This window comes from Schistocerca nitens, chromosome 6 (assembly GCF_023898315.1).
Source record: "Schistocerca nitens isolate TAMUIC-IGC-003100 chromosome 6, iqSchNite1.1, whole genome shotgun sequence".
Classification (NCBI taxonomy): domain Eukaryota; kingdom Metazoa; phylum Arthropoda; class Insecta; order Orthoptera; family Acrididae; genus Schistocerca; species Schistocerca nitens.
Genome location: NC_064619.1, coordinates 329,106,197 through 329,119,901, shown reverse-complemented (window position 1 = coordinate 329,119,901; position 13,705 = coordinate 329,106,197).

The following is a 13,705-nucleotide window of genomic DNA, read 5'->3' as shown; positions in this document are numbered from 1 at the left end:
TTTTTTCAAAGGGCCACACCATTTACAAAAATCAAGATAAAACAATAATACTTTATTTCTTAACACTTATGATATAGAGGTGTAATATACATTTTTTTTTCCAGAGAAATGTATGACCATAAGTTGACATGACCTGTATGATTTGAGGTGAAATCACCCTGATCTCCTGTGTGCACCATAGGATTGGCCTCTAATTGAAGGGGTCTTGAGGACAGCTGCATTGCTAGTTGTGATAAGTGTCAGATATTGTTGGTCATGTGCATGAGGATCTCTTTTTAACAGTCCCATGGAGAGGTGTATCAAGTTTGATGGAGTTAATAAAAGTTTATCAGCAATCTTTTTTAAGGATCAGAACAGTGGACACCCAGCTGAGTACCATTGTGAGGGGGGTGAAATGATCGGGTAGTGATCACTATCTTTGTATACCATCCATTGAATAGAAGAGCAATATCCAGCACTACAGATCATAAGGTATCGGTTGAAAAAGACCCATGTGCACCACTAAAATGAGTGGAACAGCCATTATTCAGTATACAAAGATCAAGATTAAAAATACCCGCTCTAATAAGTTACAATGCTTAGTAATCTTAGAGCTGCCCCATAAAAGGTTATCGGCACTGAAGTCAAGTCAATGAGCTCACAGTATGTCACCTCTCCCTCAAGCCCTTCCCCTCTTGTATTTGGTTACTAAAGGTAGTCTTAAGGACGAGCATACACTCTGCTAGAGGCTATTGCGGGGACAGTTTGGTACTTGTAGTAGGCTTCTGAATTGCTGTATGGAACTTGGTTTCCTGAAGAGCTTTACAATCCACTGAAAAGAGTGGAAACAAATGTCTTAGTTTAGCAAGGTGGCACAGTAACCATAACAATTTTGTTAGATTATGTTTGTGAGTGTCCAATGGCAGAGTGAAAGGGATGGATTTGTTAACCATGATTCAGTTTGGATTAGTACCACCTTTTGATTGTTATTGGATTTTATGATTTTGATAGTGGTAGAGAAGGGATCTAGGGCTGTCGGCACTTCCAGGCTCCCCTTTCCCTTCCCCTTGTCCTCCTCCATATGGGATTTGGTAGTAGTAGTATCCAGATAAGTCTGGTACAGCTGAGGAGTAGGTTGTTCTGCAGCCTGAGATACATGCCTTTTGCATCCATTGACTGTTATTAGGCTGTGTTGTGACAGGATCATTGAAAGAGGAGGGAACAACACTTTGCTAGGGGATGTCAGTGACATAGACGGTTTTATTATATTGGTTGAGGGGATCAAGATCACTAGTGCAGATGTAGAGGTAATGGGTAGTTGGAGGGTAGGGTGGGAGAAGTCTCCACACACACATAAATAAATTATGGATCAACTAAAGTGGATGCTGAAGCCCAGTGATGAAGAGGCAGAGGAAATATTCATCCCATACATAGATAATGAAGGATCACTTTTTGAAGTACTTTCCTTCATCCGAATTGGGTAAAAGTGATCATATTTGTTCATTGCTTCCTGATAAGTTAAACGATCAAAAATCTGCCATGGTGCCACCCACTCTAAGGCTGGTGGCTCTCTCCATAGTCACCACCTGGCCTAAACAATGGTCACCTGGTGGGCAGTCTTTGTCTGAAGTCCCTTGATGTTCATGGGGAGGAAACAGTTAAAAGACACCAACAGTGTGTTCCCTGGGTAGTCGGATGCTACCACCATGTGGTACACAGACTGGCTATTCTGTTGGATATTGGTGATGTTCCCTGTGTTATTCACAATATCCAATACAGGTAGTGAACTGCAACTGTAATTTACATGGGCAACTTATGTGGGTATAACATTCAACCATTCATTCACTTCTTTAAAAAAATTTGATTTCTGTACCATCACCTAGTTTTCAAGCCACTGCAAACTCTTCGTCAAATGGAGGTGTTACAGGAACATTATCTGGATGCTGTGCAGCTAGAGGCTATGACCATCACACTGATGGAAATTTAGTAACTGGTAATGAAAAGTTTGTGAAACAAGAAGATTGTTATGTTTTAGGATACTCACAGTGGTGCACCCAGCGACAATGCTGGACACAATAGTGGCACCATGTCATCTTTTCAGATGAGTCCTGGTTCTGCATATAGCAGCAGACTGGACATATCAGTGTGTGGAGGCACCGAGGAGAACAATTAATGTCAGATAACATTTTTCACCATTATATGGGCCCAATATCTGGCGTGAGGAAATAGAATGCCACTGAGTATACAACATGATTGCATCTGGTGTGCATAGCTTGTAATTTGGACAATAGCTGTTAAAATTCTTGGCATATTAAATCTTGGAGCTACCTTTTTTTGACTCCAGCTGAGTTGAGGGGCATCATCACAACCAGAGGTGGCAGCTCTGTGTAATGATGTCACCTACAAATGTAATGTATTCTTCCTACTAACCTGTAACTGCAATAATTAAAATTTTGTTATTTGTTGCCATTTATAGGGTGGCATAGCCAGCAGTATACATGAACTTCTTTTTGACATTCTGGATCATGTAAATAGACATGAAGTTCATTAACTTTGGTTTTTAGTCTTTTAACATATTGGTTGGTTGGTTGGTTTGGGGGATTAAAGGGACCAGACTGCGACGGTCATCGGTCCCTTTTCAAAAAAAAAAAAAAAAAAAAAAAAAATATTAAAACTGCCCAAAGAGAATAAAAACGAACAACAGGGAAGACCTCAGACGACACGGGACAAGAAAGACTCCGACAGAGATCAGACAAAACGAAATAAAATCACACAGAGTGTGACGGTGGTTGGCCGACCACAGGAACAAAAAAAGGAAAAGCCAACCACCGAGAACACATTAAAAACTCAGTTAAAAACCGTAGGCGAAGGCCAGAAGCAACACAAAACAATAAAATAAAACATAAACACTCATATTAAATGATAAAAACCCCCTGCCCGAATAAAACGTAAAACTAAGTCAGCCACAGCCGAGTCATCTGTTAAAAGGGCAGGGAGCGTGTCAGGCAGTGCGAACGACTGCCTGAGCACAGCTAAAAGTGGACAGTCCAATAAAATGTGGACCGCTGTCAAAACGGAGCCGCAGCGACATAAAGGTGGGTCCTCACGTCGCAATAGGTGGCCGTGCGTCAACCATGTGTGCCCAATGCGCAGCCGGCAGAGGACAACAGACTCCTTGCGAGAGACCCGCAAGGAGGAGTGCCACACACCGGTAGCCCCCTTGATGGCCCGAAGTTTGTTGCGTGAAGGCAGGGCGCGCCATTCAGTGTCCCAAAGGTCCAGAATTTTGCGGCGTAGGAATGCTCGCAAATCTGTCTCCGGGAGGCCAATCTCCTCTTTCGCCAGGCGGTCAACATTCTCATTGCCGGGAATCCCAACATGGCCTGGGGTCAACACGAAGACCGCAGAGCGGCCGCAACGCGCAAAGGTATGCAGGGACTCATAGATAGCCATCACCACACGGGAACGAGGAAAACACTGGTCGAGAGCTTGTAAACTGCTCAGGGAATCGCTACAGATAACAAAGGACTCACCTGAGCAGGATCGGATATACTCTAGGGCTCAAAAGATGGCGACCAACTTAGCAGTGTAAACGCTGCAGCCAGCCGGCAAGGAACGTTGTTCGGAATGGTCCCCTAGAGTGAGCGCATAACCGACTCTACCAGCAACCATCGAGCCGTCAGTGTAAACAATGCCAGAGCCCTGATACGTGGCCAGGATGGAATAAAAGCAGCGGCGGAAGGCCTCTGGAGGGACTGAGTCCTTCGAGCCCTGTGCCAAGTCGAGCCGAAGGCAAGGGCGAGGAACACACCACGGGGGTGTACGCAGAGGTGCCCGGAAAGGAGGTGGAACAGGGAAAAACCCAAGCCCGGAGAGAAGCTCCTTGACGCGTACGGCGATCGGACAACCCGACCGGGGCCGACGTTCTGGCAGATGGACGACTGACTGCAGGAACAGGACATGGTAAGTTGGATGCCCGGGCAAGCTAAAAACATGGGCAGCATAAGCAGCCAGTAATTGTTGGCGTCGTAACCGCAGTGGAGGGACACCTGCCTCCACTAGTATGCTGTTCACAGGGCTGGTGCGGAAAGCACCAGTGGCAAGGCGTATCCCGCTGTGGAGAATTGGGTCCAGCACCCGCAACGCAGATGGGGATGCTGAGCCATAAGCCAGGCTCCCATAATCCAGACGGGACTGGATTAACGCCTGGTAGAGCCGCAACAGGGTAGATCGGTCGGCGCCCCAGCGGGTGTGGCTCAAGCATCTCAGAGCGTTTAGATGCCGCCAACATGCCTGTTTAAGCTGCCGGATATGAGGCAGCCAAGTCAACCGGGCATCGAAAACCACCCCCAAAAACCTGTGTGATTCCACCACTGAAAGAAGTTCGCTGGCAAGATAAAGCCGCGGCTCCGGGTGGACAGTACGTCGCCGGCAGAAATGCATAACGCAGGTCTTGGCTGCCGAAAACTGGAACCCTTGAGCTACAGCCCAAGACTGCGCCTTGCGGATAGCGCCCTGTAACTGACGCTCAACAGCTGCAATGCCAGTAGAGCTGTAGTAAAGGCAGAAGTCGTCAGCATACAGGGAAGCAGAGACAGAATTTCCCACGGCCGCAGCGAGCCCGTTAATGGCTATTAAAAACAGGCAGACACTTAAAACAGAACCCTGTGGCACACCGGTCTCCTGGACGTGGGAGGAACTATATGAGGCCGCGACTTGCACGCGGAAGGTACGATACGACAGAAAATTTCTGATAAGGATTGGCAGAGGGCCCCGAAGACCCCGTCCATGAAGCGTAGAAAGGATGTGATGACGCCATGTCGTATCGTACGCCTTCCGCATGTCGAAAAAGACAGCGACCAGGTGTTGACGGCGGGCAGAGGCAGTACAGATGGCCGACTCCAGGCTCACCAGATTGTCGGCGGCAGAGCGGCCTTTACGGAACCCACCCTGAGACGGAGCCAGAAGGCCCCGAGATTCCAGTACCCAATTCAAGCGCCGGCTCACCATCCGTTCAAGCAACTTGCAAAGAACGTTGGTGAGGCTAATGGGACGGTAGCTGTCCACCTCCAAAGGGCTCTTGCCCGGTTTCAAAACGGGGATGACAATGCTTTCCCGCCATTGCGACGGAAACTCACCCTCGACCCAGAGACGGTTGTAAAGGTCGAGGAGGCGTCGCTTGCAGTCCATTGAAAGGTGTTTCAGCATCTGACAGTGGATGCGATCGGGCCCGGGAGCGGTATCAGCGCAAGCGGCAAGGGCACTGTGAAATTCCCACTCACTGAATGGAGCATTGTAAGATTCAGAAGCGTGGGTGCAAAAAGAAAGGCTCCAACGTTCCATGTGTTCTTTAATGGAGCGGAAAGCCTGGGGGTAATTCGCAGAAGCAGAACTCATAGCAAAATGCTCTGCTAAGCGGTTTGCAATGACGTCGGAGTCAGTACAAACTGCTCCATTCAGTGAGAGCGCAGGGATGCTGACAGGGGTCCGATAGCCGTAGACGCGTCGAATCTTGGCCCAGACCTGCGATGGAGTGACATGGAGGCCAATGGTGGACACATACCGCTCCCAGCACTCCTTCTTGCCTTGGCGGATAAGGAGGCGGGCCCGCGCACGCAGCCGTTTGAAGGCGATAAGGTGGTCTATGGAGGGATGTCGCTTGTGACGCTGGAGCGCCCGCCGGCGATCTTTAATCGCTTCAGCGATCTCAGGCGACCACCAAGGCATAGCCCTCCGCCGAGGGGACCCAGAAGAACAGGGAATGGCAGATTCGGCGGCAGTAACGATGCCGGTGGTGACCGATTGAACCACCGCATCAATGTCATCAGTAGAGAGAGGCTCAATAGCGGCAGTGGAGGAGAAGAAGTCCCAGTCAGCCTTATTCATAGCCCATCTCCTAGGGCGCCCAGAAGAGTGACGCTGTGGTAGTGACAGAAAGATCGGAAAGTGGTCACTACCACACAGGTCGTCATGCACACTCCATTGGACAGACGGTAAGAGGCTAGGGCTACAGATTGAAAGGTCAATGCAGAGTATGTGCCATGCGCCACACTGAAGTGTGTGAAGGCACCATCATTTAACAGCGAGAGATCGAGTTGCGACAATAAATGCTCAACGATGGCGCCTCGACCTGTTGCCACTGACCCACGCCACAGAGGGTTATGGGCGTTGAAGTCGCCCAATAGCAAGAAAGGTGGCGGCAATTGGGCTAGCAGTGCAGCCAGGACATGCTGCGGGACATCACCATCCGGTGGAAGGTAAAGACTGCAGACGGTAACAGCCTGTGGCGTCCACACCCGAACAGCGACAGCCTCTAAAGGTGTTTGGAGAGGGACAGACTCGCTGTGCAGAGTGTGAAGAACATATATGCAGACGCCACCAGACACCCTTTCATAAGCTGCTCGGTTCTTATAATAACCCCGATAGCCACGGAGGGCGGGGGTTCGCATTGCTGGAAACCAAGTTTCCTGAAGAGCAAAGCAGAAGAAAGGGTGAAAGTTGATAAGTTGACGGAGCTCTGCTAGATGGTGGAAGAAACCGCTGCAGTTCCACTGGAGGATGGTGTTGTCCATGGCTGGGAAAGGTGTGACAGGACTGGGAAGGCAGATTACGCCGCTGGGTCACCTGATGCCTCCGATGGAGCACCCGTGCAAATGCCATCCATTGCGTCCGAGGGACTGGCGAGATCGAGGTCCTCAGCGGACGCCAGAATCTTCACCTCGTCCTCAGAGGCAGAGCTTGTAGGAAGCGGTGGGAATGGGTGCCACTGCAATATCGTTGGTCTTGGGGACTTTCTTCTTTTTCTGCTTGTCGCGCTGTGCCTTTGGTGGTTCAGGCTTCACGGGCTTCACTGGGTCAGTCTCAGGGACAGAAGACGACCTTGAGGCCCTACGACCAGGGACTGGTGGTTGTTTCAACCACTTGTGGGCGTCCGCTTTTCCACAGGTCGGAACTTGCGAAGGGTGGTCCCCAAGGGATCCCTTCCTGGCGAGAGTAGCCGAAGAAGTCTTACGCTTCTCCGGCTGGGAAGGGGGAGCTGATGTCCCCGATGGTTGGGAGGGTGTTGCTCCTGGAGAAGATGGAGCAGGAGCAACAGGGTGTGAAGTGCCCCCCACAATCAAGGGGGCTTTTGGATGCTGACCAATCATAGAACCAACCGTATGGGACGACACAGGAGATGGAAGAACCGTCGTTACAGCAGCGGCGTACGTTGACGTCATTGGCACAGGATGGAGTCTCTCATATTTCCGCCTAGCCTCAGAGTAGGTCAGGCGGTCCAGGGTTTTATATTCCATTATCTTCCGTTCTTTCTGGAAGATCCTACAGTCCGGCGAGCAGGGGGAATGGTGTTCTCCGCAGTTAACACAGATAGGAGGCGGGGCACATGGAGTATCAGGATGCGAAGGACGTCCACAATCCCGACACGTGATGCTGGAAGTACAGCGAGATGACATGTGCCCGAACTTCCAGCATTTAAAACACCGCATCGGAGGAGGGATATATGGCTTCACATCACAATGGTAAACCATCACCTTAACCTTTTCGGGTAAGACATCACCCTCAAAGGCCAAGATGAAGGCACCGGTGGCTACCTGATTATCCCTCGGACCCCGATGGACGCGCCGGACGAAGTGAACACCTCGTCATTCTAGGTTGGCGCGTAGTTCATCGTCGGACTGCAGAAGAAGATCCCTGTGGAATATAATACCCTGGACCATATTTAAACTTTTATGGGGAGTGATGGTGACGGAAACATCACCCAACTTGTCACAAGTGAGCAACCTCCGTGACTGGGCAGAGGATGATGTTTTGATGAGAACCGACCCAGAGCGCATTTTGGACAAGCCCTCCACATCCCCGAACTTGTCCTCTAAATGCTCCACAAAAAACTGAGGCTTAGTTTGCATAAAAGATTCACCATCGACACGCGTACAGACAAGGTACCGGGGTGAATAATCTCCACTGCTGTCTTTAGCCATGCGTTCCTCCCATGGAGTGGCCAGGGAGGGAAACTATCTTGGATTGAATTGCTTGCCGTTGAGGTTAGACCTCGATCACTTAGAGACTGCTGGTGGAGGCCCACCGGCGAGAGATGATGTACCACGCTTCATTGCGGGTCATCCGCCCTGATGCCACCCACTCCGACCAGGTGCTCTCCCCACGGGCGCCACCCAGCCACAGCAAAGACCACCTGGCAGGATGGCCTTTGCTGAGAGTCCCGATGCCCCAGAGGGATAAGCATCTACTCCTCGGCATATGTGGGGAGGTAGCAGCTCAGGCATCAGCAGTGCGATCCCTGTGTAGTCAGGGGGCTACTACCAAGAGGGTACATGACGGCCCCACCACAACGGACTGGCTACCGTGCTGGATGTCGGGTGTCGAATATCCATATGTGTCAGGAGGGCAAAGATGGAAGTTCATAATGGAGGGCATGTATGCTGCCCGGGACACACAGCAGCTGATCGGGCTGGAAGCACGGCGTAAGGCCAACTCCATGACAATATTGGGTGTGCCAGATCTTAGGGCAAGAGGGATATATAATACACCACGTAAGGCGTCCTTCCCCAAATGGTACGCACTAACAGAAAATTTCGAAAGGTAGTGGTCAAACCCCTTAGGGGACCATCACATTAAGGCCGAAACGTTTGAGACCCCTTTTAGTCACCTCTTACGACAGGCAGGAATACCGCGGGCCTATTCTTACCCCCGAACCCGCAGGGGGGTTTTAACATATGACACTTCATTTATCTGGAAGGAGACGGTTCTCCAAAGTTGCATTTAGGGGACAGTTGAAGACAATTGGATAAGCAAGAAGAGAAAGAAGTAAAAATGATGTGATAAAACCGTGTTTCCAAACTGAAGATTCTGGTGTGCCTGAAAGGGAAAGTTTACAGTGAGTGAGATTTACAATAGTGAGGAATGTATCTTTAGTCCTAAAACCATTCAAAAACCGTTGTTCTGACATGTTCTACATCCTGGAGGACCTTGTCACTACGGATCAATTGGAATGAAAGTAAATCTAATCTAATCTAATTCATTTTCTGGTAAGTATACTTCCCATGTCTCAGAGAAACTATATTGCTGATATGCATACTTGCCAAAGGCCTTTAAAACAATGCTATTTTGTGGTATGTATACTTTCCATGGCCCAGAAAATGTGGTATCGAAACACTAAAATGTGCCTACTTTGCACATGTACACTCAATAATTACATACTTCATTCCTTTATGGGGTTTCTTGCATAAGAATGTATTTATTATGCAGAAGCGAATAATTAAGACAATGAAACAAGTACCCCTGTCTTCCACCACTAAACATCTCTTTAAGGAGCTCAGTATTTTGCCAGTGCCTTGTATCTATATTCATGAAACAGTGTGTTTTATTCATGAAAATCTCCATATATTTACAAAAAATAGAGATGTTCACTATCTCAATACTTGTCATTCCAATGAGATATTTATAGCTGATCAACTGCTACATAAAGGTCACAGTAGTGTAAGGCACAGGGGAGTACTTCTGTACAAGAAGCTACCTTAAAATGTCAGGTCTTGCCAGAAAGGATTCAGATCCAAAATAAAGTCAATCCTACAGAAGCACTGCTTCTATTCAGTGGAAGAATTTATGAATAGTAATCTAAAACTATTTTTGTAATGTATTTTTCTGCATGTATTAAAGTATTACTTTCAACTGATTTATTTGACTCTATTCACAGATATAACTGTTCCTTGTTATGGCTCATCTGCACTTATGATAACACAATGTAAATAGTGTTATTCTGTAATCATTATCTGATGACTGTATGTAACATACCAAAAAAGTTATGATTCGCTATGTACGGCATATAATTTGTATAAATGTATATCTTAAGAATGTCTATACTTATGCATGTAACTGAATAACTACAAAATAAGTATAGTTATGTATCAAAGTATATTAAATGTAACATATCCTACATCTATGTGTAATAACACAACAAGATTTCTGGATGAATAAGTAAATGAAATGAAATGCAGCGGACTATCACTAGATGCCGGGAGCAAACTGAAGTGTTACAATGTATTCCCATAAATGCAGTAAGCAAATTACTGCTAAGTATATTTCCAATGGCCCACAAAACAGTTAAATCATTTATCAATTTGCCTTTTCATCAGATGCACTGACTGGCCTGACTAGATGAATTTATGAAATTATCAACTTTAGCAGACTGTACTTTTCACTGCTCTAAATTCTCTAATACTGATGAGGAATCCTTTATGAAGGATTTTTAGTTTAATGCGTAGTGATTGACAGTAGCTGCCCACTAAAGAAGTATCTGCAAAACTATGCTATTAAAGGGCTTCATGGAATGGACATGGCAAGACAAAAGAAAGGAGTAGCTGTTGCTTGGCAAAAAGGATGACAAATATGACCCACAACATGAAGCAATGTCTCTTTAATTAACAATAAGATATATTAAACATACAAAATTTTTGATGGAAATTTAAAGTGTGTCACGATTTGTACATTTCTCACTACAAAGGCCCAGTTTACTACTAACCTATTCAATCTTACAAGGCTTTCTCCTGTTTCACTGTCTTTGGTGCAGCTATAGATCTAGAATGGTAAATGTGTATTCACCTGAACTTATTTTATACTTATTTGTAACTATACATCTGTAATGAACATACAGTGATTGGGCAAAAAATACATACATCCTTTTGCATTAATGCAAGCCCCCTCTATTTCATATCAGTTAATAATAAAATTATGGTGAAAATTTCACAATGTTTCTTTTATAGTCTGACATAATGGGTCAAGAACAAACAAAAATTTAAAATTACCAAAACAGGACCTCAATTATTACCTAAAAAAGAAAACAACATTGTGACAGTAGCAGCAAAAGTTATTATAACAGTAACAGAATAAGCTGATTTTGGACATAGTCAATTTTTTCAGTAACTATGAAAAAGTGTGCTGAATTTGTTCCACAGCAACTCAGCAGGTTAGTTGTCTTTGCACTCAACTGAGAAACTGAGGAGAATAATGGCTACCACAACTATGGGCTTCTGTATATGATGTAAACCATCTGTGAAAACATTTAATCATATGTGTTAGTTCACAACACACCATGATTAGTGCACGCCAAATGAATAAAGAGTGCTCTCTGTAAGCATCTTGGTTCATTATTTAGTAGGACAATTAGAGAATTGCCCCTTTAAGTCATTCACAAAGTCTGTAGAGAAGAAGGATTAGTGTTTAATGTCCTATCAATGACACGGCTATTACAGATAGATAATGTTCAAAGTTAAGCACAAAGATTGTTGCAATCATCACCATATTTTATACTAAAGCCAAAACAGTTGCTGCAACAGTTTTTCCTGAAAATGTGCAAATGTGCAGTTTCCACCAAAATGCATGTAGTCACATACTGTTTTCTTTATACTATTCTGCAGTAGGTACGAAATATCATTTACATGGAAAATGTGTAGAGAGGATATTTCTTTGACTTGAAATTATGAATGGACTGGTGGGACAAATCTGAAGAATCGCCTGGATAATTGAAGACAGGAAATGTCAAATGTTTTAAGTGCCATTTTTTCACGAAACGCTTCTTCAATGCCATTATGTTCTCGATACTCTGTTGCATGCCATTGGACTTGTTCCAAGTGGAAAATCATGGAGAAATTATTTCAAACATTCATTACTAGATGGTGCACGATTTCAGTGCCAAACAGTGCTTCCCTCTGGAGTGACATGCATCAATATCTTTGGTCTATAAGACTTAAGTCAGCTAAAGCTATGAACCCATTCCATGTAATTCCAATGCATACAAACCTGACTTCTTTGATTTTAAAGATGATCCTGAAACATTTTTGTCAATGCAGATGTTTAAGATCTCCAAATGCAGTATGATCAAAGTGTCTCATACTCATCCACCACATATGCCATGCTGTATTTCATCTGAAAGACCAGCCATATTTATCAGTTGCAAATTAGAATGACTTGTTGATGATGTTGCCAGTAAACTTAGCAACATCTGATCCCAAGAATGAAGATGTGTATGAGACAGAAGTCAATACTAAGATTTTTTACTTGAATGAATTTTTGTTATTTTCTTGTAAAAAATTTGTAAGATATGATTAAAGGTTTTTGTTGACTATAGTTTACCAGTTAAAATATGACTCTGTATTTCTGTACTTATATTACCACACACAAAACATGGTGCCCCAGTATTAATGAACATGAAACAAAAATTTTCTTTTTGCACTTATAACCAGTCAGTTACCTTTTATGGCACTTTGAATGTTCTTAATTGCTTTGTTTCTAATTTGCCTCATTATTTTTGAGGCGATGAGATAATCAGTGTAATTCTAAATTTTTTCGATACAAATAAGTTATGTACAAAAGAGAGATATAGTTTTTTGATTCTTCTGACAAATGTGAGATTTGGTACTTACAACATTTGACATTTCAACTCAACTGTTACTGAAGTGCTGTTTGCATTTCATAAAAAAGACAAAACATGTGACCATGTTACTGGGGATGCTGTAGCAAAACATTATGCTATGTAAGTCATAGCTTATGTACCTGAAACAACTGACAGATTAATTTTCTATAGCTGTAGATACTGCAATAATGCACACCACAATTGGTAGTTAAGTTGCAGAGGAACAGACGTCTGCGAAAACAGCAATCACAGATGCTGGACAGACAAATACAGGTACAAGGAAGGTAACTGTGAAGAAACCTTGTGTAACAGAAGAAATACTTCAATTGGTTGATAAAAGAAAGATTTTGGCCTTAATGCCATTATCAACTGGTAAGGCAAAAAGTTTTGCTTCAACAAATGTCTAACTTTAAAATCTTCTTACTTGAACACATGTCTCCGTCAGAAGTGACCCTTCCCTTGACATGATTTGCAGAAGACTTTTTTACAATACCACTTGATAATGGTCTTGAGGCCAAAATTCCAACTGTGAAATAAATAATCTCTACAGTCAATGGTGAATATTAAGTATTCTTAAAAAATCTACAAGATTATGTTTGCGAACCCAAACCATGAGAAGTTGAACAGCAGTGTAGGTTGCTTAGCAATGAAATAAATAGGAAGTGCAGGGAAGCCAGGCTGAAATGGCTGCAGGAAGAATGTGAATAAATTGAAAACAGAAATGTTTACTGGAAGGACTGATTAAGCGTAGAGAAAATACAGAACAATCTGCAGTGAAATTAAAAGCAAATTCATCAACATTAAGAGTGCATGAGGAATTCCACCGTTAATTGGTTGGTTGGTTTGGTGAAGGAGACCAGACAGCGAGGTCATCGGTCTCATCGGATTAGGGAAGGACGGGGAAGGAAGTTGGCCGTGCCCTTTGAAAGGAACCATCCCAGCATTTGCCTGGAGCGATTTAGGGAAATCACGGAAAACCTAAATCAGGATGGCCGGACGCGGGATTAAATCAGGATGGCCGGACGCGGGATTGAACCGTCGTCCTCCCGAATGCGAGTCCAGTGTCTAAACACTGTGCCACACTGTTAATTGCAGAGGAGAGACCAGACAGGTGGAAAGAATACCTTGGAGGCTTCTGTGAGGGGAAAGTACTGTCTGATTATGTGATAGGACAAGAAATGAGAATTGGTGTGGAAGACATTGGAGACCTAATATCAGAATCACAGTTTACAGGGCATTGGAAGACTTTCGATCAAATAATGCAGATAACATTTCTTCGGAATTTCCTAAATAATTAGG